The following is a 13,656-nucleotide window of genomic DNA, read 5'->3' as shown; positions in this document are numbered from 1 at the left end:
GTTTACTTTGTGGTAAAACTGTGGAAGTATCCAAAACACAGGCTTTCCTTTGCTACCTCTGTCTCTCAGGTTTTCCCTCACAATCTCTTTTTTCCAGGGCTTTTAAAACTATATTCCCCAGGCTAACTGCCATTGTGGTGTCTTTCTTCCACCTGCAATAGCAAGCAAGTGTGTGCCTTCAAGACTTCCACCAACATCACTCTACGAACTGGTCAGCTCACCAGGTGCACATCTGTTACTTCACAGCTTCTTCCCCATCCCACTTAAAAAAAACCCAACAAAGAACCCAGATACAGGATGTCATCTCTGCAACATATGTTTTGCCAATGGTCATTAGGCACATCTTCAGACAGACATTTTATATGAACAAGAAAAACCCCAAGATACAAGTTGAATATCAGTCACTATATAAAAATATATTCCACAGAAAATCTACATAACCCATCAGCTAAATGTATTATCCCAATTAGATAGAGTACACTAATTCAGCCATCTTTAAAACTTAAAATAAAAGCATATCCTTAAAAATATTGTCTAAATGCTTCTTCCACTGCTGTAGTGACTACCAAATATTTAGAAGTAGGAATCTACTCTTCCTTTTCCCTATACTAAGGAAATGAGTTAAAATACAATACTAGAAAGTAATGCAGTCGAGTGTAACAGTTACAGCTGTAGCTTTGAATTTCCTGGTTTAAGCCAAAGCAAAGAGGAAGATTATTAGTTATTTTGCTACTTTTCCCCCCGCACTTACACCAACAGGGAATCTTAGCTATGTAAGAGTTAATACAGTAGATCCCAATACCTCTGAAGAGGGGACTACAATTATCACATAAATATGCATTTAGGCAAGTTTTAAAATAAGCATTATTGAGAATTTGGTGCCATCATGCTATTGTGTAAGCACATATTTAGGAATTTAAAAAAAAACGTATTTGAGTAGCATCTCGTAAAAAGATTAGTATAATATAAAATAAGGCACATTAAAAATATAAGTAACTCAAGGCAATTTCTTTGCTGGATTAATAATTATTTCCTATGAAAGGCTCCAGCACAGCTTTATTAGTGTTACAGCATAGTAATCATACATAAAGTATGAGCATACTGCAGGAATGAGTGGCTACATCTTTTTTTCCATGATCAGGTTAAAAAAAGAGATTCTTAGAGGAATGCAATAAAGCTGTGTATTTTCAATGACATGAGGTATATTCCATTATCTTTCTAACATCAAGAGCAACTTTACACTATAAATCACACTAGTGCTGTACTAGTATAACGATATGCATAAAAATGTATACAATTTGCATAAGGAGAAGGTATGTGGGGAACATTTCTGCAATGTATAAATACCTCAAAAGGGGTATTCAATACTACTCACATCCCCCCCCCCCCCCCCCCCCAAGTACAGTTCTGGAACTTTAAAATCATCCCATCATGCTAAAAGTTTTTTTTTTTAAATAAAAAAGACTAAAGGAATTCATCGTGTAGAGCAAAAATCCTCTTTAGAACACATGGAAATATAAGGCTCCAGGACTACAGCAACAAAACCCCACACATAACCCAATAAAAAAAATAAAGCTTTAGCAAATGCTTTTATTCCTTTTTGGAATTTTCTGTGGCATAATCCATTATCTCAGGATTCAAAGCAAAATAGGAAAATGGTACTACATCTTGAACACACTTGTTCTGTGTCCCCATTAGCATGGATATCCTCTTTATCCCTTAGGCTTCTCCCCTTATGCAAGACTGACTGCAGTCCTACATGACAGACCTCAATGAGAAAGGACCTCGATCTATTCTGATTGACAGAACTGAAGCAGGGGTTAAGGCTAGAGACCCCAATTTTCCACCATTCCTCTTAGAGGTGTGTGCGCTAGTTCATGCTCTTTAGGGCAGACTGCATGAGATCACCCATATTACAAGTACATTTCTTAAAAATAAAGTTTTTTAATAAAGAGAAAGTGGTGGTAAAACCAAAAACTGTTTTCAAATGGCTTGCATCTAGATTTACACTCCTTTTAAACTAAACTACATAAGGCCTTCTCAGTTTAGTTACAGGAAAAAGCAAAGCACATCTCTTACATTGCTCAAAAGCAATGTTCCCCTCTGACAGCTCACTAGTCAGCCTGCCACAGCCTTTTCCTTGCTGCCTCAAAGGTTCCTCTTCCATCTCCTCCAAACCTGCTTACCAAGTCCCTTGATCTAGATTATCTCTGTTATAAGGAAGATGGGGATCCATTATCATTCCAGCTTTCCCACCTTCCATTTTCCACCTTATCCCCAAGCACTTCTTTTAATACCAAAGGTGTTGGTAAATATTTGCCTTCTCCCCCACCTTCAAGGATATTATCTGGGATGGGGAAGGTCCTTTTAGTGTTGTTAAATAACCTCATTTTCAAACACTTCACTTCCTGACTCAGGCACAGAGTTCATTTATTAGGTGAGTTCTGTTCCACCTCTTTGTCTGGGATTAGAAAAGTAATTTACAGACATCCATGACTCAGTTTTCCCCATAATTTGCCCCCATAAGTATCTCTTAACGAGAACTACCAGTCCTTCTATCACAAAGACACCCATGGTGATTCTTGCACACACACAAAGGGCTAACCCATTAACTCTCTCAAGTAAGGAATTTCACCCCTCGATACACTGGCAGAGATACAAGAGTGTTTCCGTGGATCACTGATCAGAGATCATGTATTAAGACTAGGTAAGCGTAAGGCCACATCTGCACCAGAAAGTTTTACGGTCAAAAGTTCTGCCAGCATACTGTTATCACTATAGCTATTTCAGTGGAGTGCATTCATATTTGGCTGCCTTTGCTATGTAGCATGTCCTCACAGCATCAGGTTGTATCAGCAGAAGACGTGGCGCTGTGGGTAGGCCTCCTGGTATCCTCCATGCTACCATCTGGCACACTACCTAGTAGGAAATTTTTGCTATGTTTTGTGAGATACCACCACAATTTGGGGTCAAATTCCCATAAAACCTTCTCTTCCATCCCATAATTACTCTTTCATGCCATTTTTCCATCTTGTCACCAAAATACATGAATATACACAGATCAGTGGTGCTCTTGTTCATTTAAAGGGTAGGGTAAATCATTCTTTTGCAAAATCATATCACCCAGACATACAGCAGGGATCTACTGAGGATGAATGGATGATAGACAACAAATGAAGCTAACCAAATGCTGCAAGTAATCACGGAGAAACCGTACATGGTGGAGCAGCAGTTCTGGGACTGTACCACAAGCACCAAGTGGTGGAACCAGACTGCAATGCAAATGTGGAACCATCAGTAGTAGCTCTTGAATTTTTTGGTGCAGAAGGCCATTTTCCTGGAGTTGTATGCCAAGCTCATCCCAGAAGTGTACAGACACCAAGATAAGAGTTGCTTTTACAGTGGAGAAATGGGTGTCAATCACAATCGGTAAGCTTGCAAACCCAGATTGCTATCAGTTGGTGGGAAATCAGTTTGGTGTTGGAGAGTTTATGGTGAGGGCCCTCCATCATCCAGGTGTGCAAGACAGTTAAACTCACAGGACTGAATTCTTAGGATTGCAGGGAGTGTGCATTGGTAAACCTCTGGTCTTCATCTTTCATATCTAAATCTGATCATAGCTCTAGAATCTTAAGGATGATCCAACCACAGCTGAATAATTAACACTGAGTTTGTTTTGCATTAAAACAAGGATTTAGCCACTTTGCTATGTATAAAGAATACAGTATCTATCCTTCCCAAAGCTATATACTTAATGAGTATCAAATGAATTTTTTTGAGAATTTACAAGTCAATAAGTCTGAGTTAATGATTTTAGAATGGATCATTTAAGAAATTGTCAGACCATTGCATCAGACCATTCTCTACCTTCTACCCCTGGGCCCATACATACACAAATGATCCCAGGAAAAGTTAAGTACCGTTATTTATACAAAAACTGGCAAAAAGATTAATCTTCAGTAAATTCGGTACAATGGGCAGTTTTCGATATAATTTTAAGATTATGGTCAATTTTTCAATTTAATGATCAATTTTTCCATGGTTCTTCACAAATGAAAGTTTCTCCTGCAGCAGAAGGTAAAGAAAGGCCTTCAGAGAAACTCTCAAGGAATTACTCTCTTTCAAAATGACTGCCATCTTCCACTGTTCTCAATGGAACTCAGACTACAAACTGCCGTAAGTAAAGATGGACACTGTCTCCATTCAGTAACTTCTCACAATGCCCATCTCTACCACCTGGCACATAAGAGACATCTTCCAAGGACAGTTTTGTTTCCCTTTGATTGGGAATAATGTGAAGAATTTGCCATCCTTCAGCCTAAGGCTTCAGTCTCAGTGAGAACAATGACAGATGAACACTTTCAAAAAGGGCAATTCTTCATAACTTTCTCTGAAGGAGAAGATTTTATGTGCCAGCCTCTACTGAAAAAGAAACCTTCATTATGAAGGACAGAAAAACACCATAAACTCTCCACTGCACCTGATCTACTAAACACAGAGGGCAAAAGAAAGAGAATTGGTTTGTAAATGTAGACACAGGAGCGTGAAGGACTGGAGAAATGAACTGGTATTTGTATGCATGTGCGTAAGGGAATGTGGAGGAGGGGAAAATGAGTGGGTTTGTACATAAGGGAAAATATATGAATGTTTCAATTATTCTACAAACAAGCATTATTGTATATTATCATCCAGGTGATACTGGAAGATATGATACTGAGCAAATCAGAAGTCACTACAGGGCTCTGGGAGTAAGGGAGAAAGAACTGGGGGCATAGGTGGTGTTCTCTTTGGTCCTTCCAGTGAAGGATGGGCCCAACAGAGACAGATGCACCCTGGAGATGAATGCCTGGCTGCGAGAATGGTGTCACCAGGAGGGCTTCGGCTTCTTTGACCATGGGATGTTGTTCTGGGAAAAAGGACTTATAAGCAGAGATGGGGTGCACCTATCAAGGAAGGGGACGAGCATATTTGGATACAGACCTGCTAACCCAGTGAGGAGGTTTTTAAACTAGGTTTGATGGGAGCACGAGACAAAAGCCCACAGGTAAGTAAAAAATGTGGAGACCTAGGACAAGGGTCAGAATCTGGGAAGAGCATGGGCTATTATAGCAGATATAAGGGCAAGACAAGAGAGAACATAGCGGGGAAATCAAATCAGTATCTTAAATGTTTTTCTACTAATGCGAGAAGTATGGAGAATAAGCAGGAAGAACTAGAAACGCTAGTTAATAAACACAACTATGACATAGTTGGCATCACAAAGCCGTGGTGGGAAAAAAACAGTTACTAACCTTTTGTTAACTGTTGCTCTTCAAGACGTGTTGATCATATCCATTCCATGCTAGGAGTGAGCACATCGCTGCACAGTTGCCAGAGATTTTTCCCTTAGTGGTATCCGTTGGTTTGACTCTAATGTCCTCTGGAGCTGCGCACATATGTGCCAGTATTCGGGGCACTACCAGCCCTGCACCCTCTTGATTCCTTCTTGGAGGTAACCAACAGAGTAGTAGGAGGGTGGGTCGTGGAATAGACATGAGCAACACATCTTGAAGGACAACAGTTATGAAAGGTTAGTAACTATTTTTTCTTTGAGTGCTTGCTCATGTCCATTCCATGCTAGGTGACTCACAAGCAGTACTCCAGGAGGTGAGCTCAGAGTTCATGGATGTGCTGACTGCAATGCTGCTCTTCCGAAACTGACATTATCATGGGCCTGTTGGGTAATGGCACAGTGGGACACAAAGGTATGAACCGATGACCAGATTGTGACTCTGCAAATGTCCTGGTTTAGTACCTCCACGAGGAACACTACTGACAAAGCCTGGGCTCTTGGGGTCATGATGGCTGGATATGAGAGATTCGCCTGCTCATAGAAAGCCTGAATGCAGGCGGTTATCCAAGATGAAATTCTTTGGGTTGACACAGTAGTTTTCTCATCCTTGCTGCTATTGCTACAGAGTTGCATGGATTTGCAGAAGGGCTTAGTTCTCGCAATATAAAATATGAGGGCCCACTTAATATCCAACACATGAAGTTGTCGTTCTTCAGAGCTTTTGTGAGGTTTTGGGAAGGCAGATAGAAAAATTTCCTGATTGTTATCAAATTGTGACACCACCTTTGGCTAGAAGGGAACGCAGTTGGACCTTGTCCTTGAAAAAACAGTGTAAGGTGGTTCTGACATAACGGCCTTGATCTCAGAGACCCTTTTGGCTGAGTTGATCACTATCAAGAAGGCAACCTTACAGGAAAGAATAGATGGAAGCACAATGTTAATGGCTCATATGGGCAGCCCATAAGGCTTGACAGGACCAGGTTTAAATCCCATGAAGGAATGTCAATTTGTGAACCTGAGGATAAAACCTTTCCAACTCTTTGAGAAACCAGACCATCATTTCATGGGAGAACACTGACCTGCCATTCACTGGGGAGGTGGAAGGCTGCCAAATGAACCTTAGTAGAAGAAAGTGCTAGACCTTGCTGGTTTAGGTAGAACAAATAGTCCAAGACAGACTGAAGAGAAGATCGAGATGGACAGAGACCTTGTTCAGAAGCCCAAGTAGTAAAACATTTCCACTTGGCCAAGTAGGTAACTCTGATGAAAGGCTTTCTGCTTCCTAGCAAAACTTGTTGAACCTGTTCCAAGAAGGTCTGTTCTTCAGGGTTCAGCCATGCAGCCTCCATGCAGTTAGATGCAGGAAGGCAAGGTTTGGTGAAGTAATTGGCCATGGTCTTGTGAAATTAAGTCTGGGAAGAGTGGGAACAAGAGTGGAGCTGCCACTGAGAAGTCCAGAAGCATGCTGAACCAATGCTGGCATGGTCATGCCAGCGTTATCAGGATAATTCTCACCTTGTCCTGTTTGATTTTTCAGAAGACCCTTGTGAACCAAGAAGATCAGGGAAAAAGCGTAGAGTAAGCGGTCAGCCCACAAGAAGGCATCGGAGAGGGAGCCCAGGCTGAGCCCACGGAGAAAACAGAATTGATGGCACTTTCTGGTCTATCTGGTGGCGAACAGGTTCACCTGGGGAGGTCCCCACTTTTGGAAGGTGACACTGATGACTTCTGGGTGAAGAGACCACTCGCGGGGAGAGGAGAAGGGCTTGCTGAGGTGGTCCGTAAATATGTTCCAGACTATCAGAAGAGGAGATGCCTTGAGGTGAATAAAGTGTCTTGCACCGAAGTCCCATAGACTGACAGCTTCCTGACACAGGGCAGAGGATTTAGCCCCTCCTTGCTTGTTGATATAGAACATGGCCGCCATATTGTCTGTCAGGTCTTGTATTACCTTGCCTGTGACCTAGAGAGGGAACATCTGGCATGCCAAGCACACTGCCCTGAGTTCCCTGACATTTACGTGCAGGGAGAGCTCTTCCTGGGACCACAGGCCTGAGTCCTAAGGTTGTTGAGGTGGGTCCCACCCTAGGTTTGACACATCCGAGACTAAAGACACCAATGATTATGGGATAACAAAGGGCACCCCATCATCACCGACCTTGGTTCTTTCCACCAGCCCAGGGAGGCAAGGACCGGGGAGGGACTGTGAGTATTGAGTCCAAGTGGTGTCTGCTCAGAGAGCATATCGACGCTAGCCACATCTGAAAGGGTCTGAAGCACAACCTTGCATATCGAACCACAAGTACAAGCAGTCATATGATCCAGCAGCTTGAGGCACACCTTAGCTGTTGTGCTTAGGTGGGCCATGACCCTGGATATCAAGTCTGACGTGATCTAGAAGCAGGCCTCTGGCAGGAAGGCACTGGCTTGGGTTGAGTCAAGTAAATTCTATTCTCCGAACTGGGACAAGAGATGACTTCTGCTCATTTATCAGCAGGCCTAGCATCCTGAAAGTTGTTTAGACCATGTTGATGCTGTTCTGCACTTGAGCCCGTAACCAACCTTTGATCAACTAGTTGTCAAGATATGGGTAGACCTGTACGCTTCACCACTTGAGGAAGGCTGCCACAACCACCACATACTTCAACCTATCGCAGCCCTGAGGGTTTTCATGAAGCGAAGAGCCCTGAATTGTAAATGGCAATGATCCACCACAAATCTGAAAAAACTTCCGTGGCCCTGGAAGACAGAAATGTGAAAGTATGCATCCTTTAAGTCGAGGGCAATGTACCAGTTCCTTGGATCAAGGGAGGGAATGATGGAAGTCAGGGAGACCATGTGGAACCTCAGTTTCTTCAGATATTTGTTGAGGTGATGAAGGTCTAAGATGGGCCAGAGCCCCCCTTTGGCCTTTGGGATTAGGAAGTACCTGGAGTAAAACCCCTTTCCTCTCAAGTCTTGAGGAACTTCCTCTATAAACCCCATACATAGCAAGGATTGCACCTCCTGCATGAGGAGTTGCTCATGAGAAGGGTTCCTAAGGAGGGACAGGGATGTGAGGTGGAAGGGAGAAGTGGATAAAAACTGGAGGGTATATCCGACTCTCACTGTACTCAGGACCCAACAGTCTGATGTTATGGATGCCTGTAGATGTTATGGATGCTGAAGAGCAAAAGAGGATCCAAAAATGAAAGGGGAAGTGGGTGGATCTGAAATGGTGACTAGTACAGCACCCTCAGGCACAGCTTCAAAAAGTCTGCAAGAGTATCTCTGGGTCCCTGATTGGGAGACTGAGGTGGATGGGAGTGGCTGCCACCATTTATAACCTCTGCCTTTCCATATGTAAGGTTCCTGTCTTGGAGACCCCAAGAACTGAGGAGGCTGCAGGGGCCTAAAGTGCTTTCTGGAGACAGATGGCACATACAGGCCTAAGGATCATAGGGTGGCCCTTGAATCATTCAGTCCACGAAGTCTCATGTCTGTCTGCTCTGAGAAAAGGAAGGAGCCTTCAAATGGGAGGTCCTGGATGGACTGTGGACCTCATGGGGAAGGCCGGAGGACTGAAGCCAGGAACAGAACCTCATGGTGATCACAAAGGTCACTGTCCAGGCCGCCAAGCCAGCAGCACCCAGAGCCACCTGGAAAGAAGTTCTGGTCATGTTCGTACCCTCTTGCAAAAGGGCCGCAAACTCCTGTCTTGGCTCTTGGGGCAGCAAGTCTTTGAATTTATACAGGGAGTCCCACAGATTAAAATCATATCTCCCCAGCAAAGCTTGCTGATTGGCAATACACACGTGGAGGCTACCTGTGGAATAAACCTTTATTCTGAAAAGGTCCAGTTTTAGTGTCTTTTTGTTTCGGGATAGCACTCAACTGGCCCTGCCTGTCCCTTTCATTCACAGAAGACACCACCAGGGACCTCGGGGGTGTGAGGGAGGAGGTGCGAGTACAGGTAATCGACCCCGCTTGCTGGCACATAATACTTTTTCTCTGCCCTCTTTAAAGCAGGGGCCAAAGGAAAAGGAGTTTGCTATAGGGCCTTAACTGGTCTCATCACTGCCTCATTGATGGGCAGGGCCATTTGGATGGTGCTGCTGCATTCAGGATATTGAAAAGGCTGTTCGATGTCTCTCTGAGTTCCTCCATCACCAAGCTCAGGTTTGAAGTGACCCGCTTCAGACAGTCCTGACAAGTCCTGAAATCATCCTGAGGAAATAAGCTTCTGGGACCTGCAACAGCCTCATCTGGAGAGGACAAGGAGGTGGCTTTCACAGGAGGAGAGGATCCTTCCTCATCCTTGCCTCGACTATATTCACTGGAGGCATCTCCTGGACTTCGATACTAGGGTCAGTAGTAGAGTCTGGGCCCGGTGCCGAGAAGGAAGGAACGGTAGCCTGTGTCTTGGAGACCACAAAGAAGGAAGGGAATAAGGAACAGGACAGGGGGAAAACTCCAGAGGTTGAACTGCTGGTCAAGCACTAGCTGGGTATCAGCACTGAAGCTCAGTGGGGCTTAGGCTGAGTACCAATGGTGGTACATAGGATTCCCCTTCAAACTCTGATGAAAGGTCTGAGGCCTTGTTCTTTGGCTAAGTTGCTGCAGCCATATTAGAACTGAAGCAGCCATGAGCTAAGAAACATGTGGTCACATCCTCATATTCCAAATAAAGTACATCAAACAATGTAATATTGGGCTGTTAAAGCGGTTCCTGTCCTTAACAGTACCTAACATCACAGAAAAAGAAATAGATCTTAAGATGTTTAAAGAAAACTTTGTTTGATAGCATTCTGGCAAGGGATCGTTTATTAACAGTTGTGGCTGTAGAATCTACACTTCCTTATTGTTTTGTCTTATAGTTCCCATTTCTCTATTGTTTATCTGAATTATTTCTGTCTGGTTCTTTGATTGTTTCTTTCTGTTGCATAACTAATTGTGCAATATTTAAATCAACTAAAGTAGCAGAGCATGACTCGTTAAAGAGCTATTTCATAACAGGCTAGGATTGGTGTTTTGTACTACTTCAGTTTAAAATAATTGGTTAAGGTATAGCTGAGCAGGACCCAAGTTTTAACTATATAACTGGGGTCCAAAAGGGAACCTAAATCCAGGACACAGCCCAAGATCAGAGGTGCTGGCCCTCAACCCCCTGCCAACCACATCATACAGCTGGAGTCCCAAGATGATCTAATCCTGATTGGCCACCAGGAGAAGTTCGTCTGCCTTATTGGGAGTGGTGAGCATTGTATGCTTAGTGTGTGTATTCTGTTTTGGTAATTGTTAATAAATACAGAATAAGAATATTACTCTGTAAGGCTATTTCACTGGTACAAGGCCTTGCAAACCTGCCGGAAAATATTGCCAGAGCTTAGTGTCAGGGTAGTGCTTTGCACCAATGCCAAAGTGCTCAGCCCTGAAGCGGAGTGACTCGGCTCTGAGACAGGTCTGAGGGTGGTTTCCATGAGGATAGCCTTTAGCCTGATGTCCTGATCCTTTTTAGTGGGGAGTCTGAAGTCCTGGCAGATTTGGCACTTGTCTTTTATGTGAGTTTCCCTCAAGTACTTTAGGCGACTAGAATGCAGCTCGCTCACAGGCATAGGGTTTGCCACAGGAGGCATAAGGTTTGAATCCTGGGGCCAAGGCATGCCCAGCCCTTGGGCGATAAGTCCCTTGGTGACAGGAACTATATGCATTAACTATATACACTAACAGTACTTGCAAATGTATATACACTAAACCATTAACACTGCAAATGAAGAAAAGAGACTGAAACCACTGGGAAGAAGCCTTCCCAGAGCAAGAAATGGTTGTTCCAACAATTGTCATGGGTGGCAAGAAGGAATTGGGTGCAGGGCTGGCGGCGCTTTTTATATCGGCTTATATGTGTGTGGCTCCAAAGGGTGCTAGAGTTAGCCCAATGGAAACCACTTAGGGAAAAATCTCCGGTAACTGCGCATGTGGAGCACACACATCTAGCATGAAAGACATGAGCAAGCACTCAAAGAATACATATGACTGGAATATTGGTATAGAAGGGTACAGATTGTTCAGTAAAGTTAGGCAGGGAAAAAAGGGAGGTGGTGTTGCCTTATATATAAAAAATGTATACACGGACTGTGGTTGAGATGGAAATAGGAGACAGACTTGTTGAATGTTTCTGGATAAAGATAAAAGGGGTAAAAAACAAGGGTGATGTCACAGTAAGGGTGTACCAGAGACCACCTAACCAGTAAGAAGAGGTGGATGAGGTTTTTTTAAACTAACAAAACCATTCAAAGCATAGGACTTGGTGGTGATGGGAGACTTCAACTACCCAGACATTTCTAGGGAAAATAATATAGCAGGGCACAGATTATCCAACAAGTTCTTGGAATGCATTGGAGACAATTTTTTATTTCAGAAGGTGGAGAAAGCTACTGAGGTGTACCTTTTCCGTGTAGGAAAAATAGGAAGCATGGTAAGAGGCCACCCTGACTTACCCAGGAGATCTTCAATGATCTGAAAACAAACAGTGGAAACTAGGTCAACTTACAAAGGATGAAAATAAACAAACAGCACAAGTATGTAGGGACAAAATTAGAAAGGCCCAAGCATAGAATGAGATTAAACTAGCTAGAGATATAAAGGGTAATAAGAAAACATTCTAAAACTCCATTAGTAGCAAGAGGAAGACCAAGGACTAAGTAGGCCCATTATCTAATGAGGGGAGAAAAACAATAATAAAAAATGTGGAAATGGCAGAAATGCTAAACAACTTTGTTTCAGTTTTCACAAAACAGATTATTAGTGATTGGACAGCTAACATAGTGAATGCCAGTGAAAATGTGGTAGGACCAGAGGCTAAAATAGGGAAAGAACAAGTTAAAATTACTTAGACAAGTTAGATGTCTTCAAGTCACCAAGGTCTGATGAAATACATCCTAGAATACACAAGGAGCTGAATGAGGAGATATCTGAGCCATTAGTGATTATCTCTGAAAAGTCATGGAAGACAGGAGAGATTCCAGAGGACTGGAAAAGGGCAATATAATGCCTGTCTATAAAAAAGGGGAATAAGGACAATCTGGGGATTTACAGACCAGTCACCTTAACTTCAGTACCCAGAAAGATAATGGAGCAATTAATTAAGCAATCAATTAAAAAATCTAGACGATAATAAGGTGATAAGTAACAGTCAGCATGGATTTGTCAAGAACAAATCATATCAAACCAACCTAATAGATTTATTTGACAGGGTAACAAGCCTTGTGGAAAAGGGTAAGCAGTAGAGGTGGTATATCTTGACTTCAGTAAGGCTTTTGATGCATGACCTTCTCATAAACAAATTAAGGAAATACAACTGATATGGAGCTACTATAAGGTGGGTGCATAACTGGTTGGAAAAACATTTCCAGGGAGTAGTTATCCATGATTCACAGTTGGAAGGGCATGTCGAGTGGGGTCCAGCAGGGATCAGTTTTGGATCTCATTCTGTTCAATATGTTCATCAATGATTTAGATAACAGCATAGAGAGTACACTTACAAAGTTTGCAGATAATACCAAGTTGGGAGGGGTTGAAAGTGCTTTGGAGGACAGGATTAAATTTCAAAATGATCTGGACAAACTGGAGAAATGGTCTGAAGTAAACAGGATGAAATTCAGTAAGGACACATGCAAAGTACTCCACTTAGGAAGGAACAATCTGTTGCATGCATATAAAATGGGAAATGACTGCCGGAGAAGGAGTACTGCAGAAGGGATCTGAGGGTCACAGTGGATCACAAGCTAAATGAGGGTCAATGCTGTCACATTGTTTGGGGGGGGGGGGGGAAACAAACATTCTGCAATGTATTAGCAGGAGTGTTGTAAGCAAGACACGAGAAGTAATTCTTCCACTCTGCTCCACGCTGATACGGTCTCAGCTGGAGTATTGTGTCCAGTTCTGGGTGCCACATTTCAGGAAAGATGTGGACAAACTGGAGTAAGTCTAGAGAAGAGCCAAAAAAAAAAAAAAAAAAAAGGTTTAACATTAAAAAGAAAACATGACATATGAGGGAAGATTGAAAAAATGGGGTTTGTTTTGTCTGGAGAAGACTGAAGGGGGACATGACAACAGTTTTCAAATACATAAAAGGTTGTTACAAGGAGTGAGTAAAATTGTTCTCGTTACCCTCTGATGATAGTATAAGAAAAAATGGGCTTAAATTGCAGCAAGGGCAATTTAGGCAGGACATTAGGAAAACCTTCCTGTCAGGGTAATTAAGCACTGGAATAAATAGTGTAGAGAGGTTGTGGAATTGGAGATTATTAAGAGCAGGTCAGACAAACACCTGTCAGGGATGGTCT

General features: G+C 42.8%; 1 protein-coding gene across 6 annotated transcripts in view; it reads right to left on the bottom strand.

Annotated features, from left to right (window-relative positions):
- CDK8 (cyclin dependent kinase 8) overlaps nucleotides 1–13,656 on the bottom strand; it is a 171,630-nt gene that overhangs the window by 39,113 nt on the left and 118,861 nt on the right. The window lies entirely within an intron of this gene.

The sequence above is a fragment of the Emydura macquarii genome, unplaced genomic scaffold (genome assembly GCF_026122565.2).
Source record: "Emydura macquarii macquarii isolate MOO-44397 ecotype Brisbane River unplaced genomic scaffold, CSIRO-AGI_Emac_v2 contig_2473, whole genome shotgun sequence".
NCBI classification, from domain to species: Eukaryota; Metazoa; Chordata; order Testudines; family Chelidae; genus Emydura; species Emydura macquarii.
This window is presented reverse-complemented; position numbering and strand designations above follow the sequence as displayed.